Raw genomic sequence first — 4,522 nt, 5'->3', positions numbered from 1 at the left:
ACAGCTGCCTGCTTGTCCTGGAAGGGAAGCAGGGGGCGTCCTGTGTGAGTGGCAGGGGCAGTGCTCAGGCAGTCCCTCTGCTGCCCCCTACCAAGCAGGACACTCATAATAACTTCACTGATACCACTGCGAGGGTGGGGGGACTCCCATGAGTGAGGGGCTGCTACCCTAGCCCCTCAGTCCTCAGTGAGGTCCCCTGACCTGCCACTCTGGCCACCACTGGTCCTTCCTTCACCAGGGAACCTCCTGCGGATGTGCGAGGGCGGAGGAGGAGGGAGCTCCACTGCCTCGGAGGTGGCTAAGTCCTGTCAGGGGCAGCACAGCCAAGAACCGCGAGTGCCCGCTCCCTCCCTGCAGCCCCAGGGTTGTGCAAGGCTTTGGGTGCCTGAGGCAGAAGCAGGCGGCCCTGCCCCAGGGGACAGGAATCCTCGACAGATTCCGTCAGCTTCGGGTCAGGCAGCACGAGGGGTAATTTTTTCCCCTGCCTGAGGCGGTTCTGGGCTCTTCTGTTTTCTTGCTTGTTCAAGAGAGCTTCCTGCAATGACTGGTTTAGCAGCAGGTAAAAGGGACCTGGGGAGAGTGTGTCCATTTGGTCTCCCCTGGCCACCCGATTCCCCACCCCCTTACCCTCCAATGGTCTTGTCCAGAGAAGCAGTGAGCAGCCAGGACATTTTGAGCAGGCCATGCCCCTCCCCTGAATGAAGGCATTCAGTCCCTCAATTCTCTCCCTTACCGGCTCAGCTTCATAGTTTAAGGCTGATATTTTTTTCTTTAATTTTAATCTTTTGGCCCTGCATGTTGGCATGTAGGATCTTAGCTCGCTGACCAGGGATCGGGTCTGCGCCCCTGCATTACTAGGGAAACGCTTAACCACTGGATCACTAAGGAAGTCCCCAGGCTGATCTTTAAACCCAAGGTCATGCCCCAGGGCCCCTCTCAGACCCACTGGCCATCCCCCACCGCGGCATATAGGGGGCGGTGGTAAATTCCCTTCTAGGAGCTCAGCTGGAATCCTGTCCCCTCCCGGGGCAGTCCCATCACCCACCCTTTGCGAGATCTGGGGTGTCCGGTGGTACCACCCCGAGAGTAGGAGCCTGTTGCCTTAAAAATCTTTCTGCACGCGGGGCCTCAAAGGAACCTGAGAGAGCCGCCCAGGGCGAGCAACACCCCGGCCAGAGGCTAAGCGGAGACGCCTGGGCGCCAAGCGGGACCCTCACACCTCCACCACTGCGCCCGCGGAGAGGGAAGTTCCGGGGTGAGGGCGGCGGGGGGAGATGGGGGAGATGGAGGGAGGACGACGGTCGCTAGGCGCAACCTGGGCCCCTTCGAGTCTGTGCACGACAGCTGAACCCCACCGGCGCAAACCTGGCCCCAAAGGGTGGGCAGAACTGGGCCCCGTCGGGCGTTTTCCAGGTCCTCTCTCCCCGCCAATCCCATATCAACCCTGGGAGGGGCGCAGGAACTTATGGCCCCGTTGCACAGGTGGGGAAACTGAGGCTCGGAGAAGCATCTCCCCGCAGGTCCTCCTCCGGGGTCACGTCTGCAGCGGGACCAAAGGAGAAATTTGGTTTCCAAACTAACGGGGTCGGGTGCGGGGAGGGCAGGGACCAAGGTCCGGAGGAGAGGGCTTTGCAAACCGAGGCGTGGATTGCCGGCAAGCCGACTGGGGGAGTCTGTTTCGGTACCGGCGGCCCGGCGGTGAGCTCGGCCCTGGGACGTCTGGGGACGCGGAGGACCGGCTCGCACCCAGAGGCTTCCGGGACTCCGACATCCGGAAAGCAACGCTGCTCGCCGTTTTCGTTGTTTCCAGGGCTCTGCCCGCGCGCAGCCGGAACTGGGAGCAGAAGGCGGCGGCCGCGTCCACGCGGGCAGCATTCCGGAGCGACCACAGTGCCACCTCTACCGGGCGGAGCTCTGCCCGCGTCGTGGGGCCAGGGCGCTCAGGGGAACGAAGTTGCTCCCCGTGTGCACGGGCTGGAGGCCCGGGGATGCGGGAGGCTCGAGGGTCCCCTTTCCAGGTGGCACTGGGTGAATGCGAGGCTCAGAATCCGCGCAAACTGGACGACGGAATTCGTGAGCGGCTTTTGAAAGGCCCTGGGATGAAGGGGGAAACCGTGGGAAACCGATTCCGTTTACCGCTCTCCGAGGCCGGAGCCCGAGCCCGCGAGCGGTGACTGGAGCCGCGCGACTCAGCCGCGGAGTTCGGCCCGCTTGGCGCGCCGCGGGGAAGGAGTCACCGGGCGCCTCCTGCGCTTTCTGGGCCGCCAGTTTGGGCCGGCAATCCGGGGCCATCTCCCACCTGGCTCAAAGGAGGGAGGTCAAGCCCACAGCCTCAATCTCTTTAAAAAAAAAAGAAAAAGAAAGAAAACGAAAGTCCCGGTTACACGCCTCCTCCCGAAGCCTGGGGCAGTCCCCAGCTGCGATTCCCAGGCACCTGTGTTCCTGAGCGGTGGTGCCCAGGCCAGGACTCCAGGACCAGTCAGAAGAATCAGCAGGCCCTCCCAGGAGGCGGCCCGTGTACAGAAGACAGCGTGCCCCTGCCCCGGTTCTGAACATCTGGGGTTTGTTCGGCATCTGCTGCATGGTTCACATTCCCGGGGAAGTCTTGGTTGGAAGCATCCAGACCCTCTCTGCAACCCACTCCAGAAGCAGGGATTCGGTGTGGGTGCCCTGCCAGGAGGAGTCTGCTCTGAGCTGCAGAGGGAAGGCTTTGGCACATGGCTTCTGAACTCGCTGGGCCAGAAATCAGGACCTGTGTCCTTCTGTCCTGTAACCTTGCCTGGGTCACAGCGAGTGCCTCTAGGTCTGGGGTAGGAAGAGGGTCAAACAGGAGCCTGAAATATCAGCCCCAGGATCCAGGGAGGTGCCTGTGGTTCCAGGTGAGGCGCAGTGCTGGGGCAGCACCCATGGCAGGCCGGTGTGGAGGTCCGGCTGGGGAAGAAAGGGCTCTGTAGGTTGTCTGTGCCCCCCACCCCCTTGCTGGACCAAACCCTGATCACCCTGGGCTGGAAGGCATTCAGTCCCCGAAGGGTCCCCTACTGGGCTCCTCCGAGACCATCTCCATTTTCTTCTCTGTGTAGTTGGGAACCATACTGCTTGTCCCTAAGCGTCCCTCGTGGTCTTCCTCCTGCTGCTGCTCAAATAGGAGCCATTCCCATTCTGGGCAGAATGTGCCCAGAGAGGGAGACCTCTGTCTCAGCCAGACGCCTGGCCCCAAGTTGGAGGTGGGGCAAGGCTGGCGGTCTGGACCCCCTCCTGGGGCAGTTCCGGAAATCGGAACTCGGAGAGGAGCCCCGGCTTATAAACTAATGGAGCTTGCTTTTATTTCCCCAGCTACTGTTTTCCAGAGCAAGAATCTGAGGGTGAACAAAACTTGACCTGGAATCCGATGGAACCGGGAGACTGAGTACCTGAAGCCAGTGGTCAAGTTCAGTGAGCACAGAGGAGAACCTAGCAGGGTCACTGCATCTGGGTCGTAGGCTGCCCATTCCCACCTCCCAGCAGCAGTCAGCAGAGGGGCTCTCTGGGCATCTCTGATCCTGCACCTCCAGGCACACAAACCTCGCCATACAGACCTCCTCTCCACAGACCAGGCCTCCACAAGTGGGCATGGGGCCCACTTGCTCCTGGCCGAGCAAAGGGACCCTCTAGCCCCACAGTGTGGACCCTGGGAGTGCATGACGCCTTGGTCTGGGTTTCTTGGGAGCCCCAGGCCCACAGAGGCTTCTTGACAGCCCTGCAGGACTAATTTCACTTGCTCCCTCCCAAACCCAGCCTTTTCCCAAAAGAGTTCATCTGGTCTTGGGTCTCCAACCACACTTCCTCTCTTGCTGGGAAGGCTGGGAGTGGGCTGGGCTCCGGGTTGAAGCAGGATTCTAGACTGTGGCAGAAACTGCTGGTAAAAGTCCCTCTCCAGTGCCCTAGATCCCAGGGTTGAAGTCCGTTCCCAAACTTCTTAGGGTGTAGAGCACACGGCTGCCCACACCCCATCCGCCCTCAGACGGTCTGACAGAGCTGGAAGTGCCCCTGAGGAGGGCACCAGGGACGACGGGGATGGGTGGCACTTCTGCACCCCCAACCCCAGCGCGGGGTCCCCAAGTCCCTGCACCAGTCATGAGAATCCCCAAAGCTTAGCTCACTTTGAAAAACAGCCTTTCAACCTTTTAGCACCATTGAAATGAAAACAGCCTGTCTTCTGCCTCGACTGGCCTGGCTTGTTTCCCCAAGACTCCTAAAGTCAGCAGGGAGGGGTTAGTGGAGGGGAAGCGGGGCAGGACTTGGAGCTGGCTGCCGGGAGGACCTGTCTTTGATTTTCTCTGTTCCACCCCTTCACTCTCCAGTACTCTCCCTGAAGCCTGACCTGCTTGCTCTTGGTCAGGTCTAAGTCTCACCACGCGGGGGCAGGGCCTGGCCAGGCCGGGCCATGGCCTTGGGGACGGCCTGCCGGGGCTTCTCTAGTTGACGAGGCTAATTTGAGAGAGTGCCCTGGGGGGGTCAGTACATCAGATGCCTTCCTGGCCCT

The 4,522-nt window shown here is 61.1% G+C and overlaps 1 long non-coding RNA gene across 6 annotated transcripts in view; it reads right to left on the bottom strand.

Moving 5' to 3' along the window:
- LOC104995912 overlaps positions 1-4,511 on the bottom strand; it is a 7,608-nt gene extending 3,097 nt beyond the window's left edge. For 3 of the 6 annotated variants that reach the window (XR_826118.1, XR_826120.1, XR_826121.1), the window contains exon 1: positions 1,046-4,511. This is a non-coding gene — a long non-coding RNA (uncharacterized LOC104995912). The remainder of the gene's footprint in view (positions 1-1,045) is intronic. The other 3 variants (XR_826122.1, XR_826123.1, XR_826119.1) reach the window with 2 other exon arrangements.
- Between the last annotated feature and the right edge of the window lie 11 nt (positions 4,512-4,522).

This window comes from Bison bison, unplaced genomic scaffold, assembly GCF_000754665.1.
Source record: "Bison bison bison isolate TAMUID 2011002044 unplaced genomic scaffold, Bison_UMD1.0 scf7180017864289, whole genome shotgun sequence".
Classification (NCBI taxonomy): domain Eukaryota; kingdom Metazoa; phylum Chordata; class Mammalia; order Artiodactyla; family Bovidae; genus Bison; species Bison bison.
This window is presented reverse-complemented; position numbering and strand designations above follow the sequence as displayed.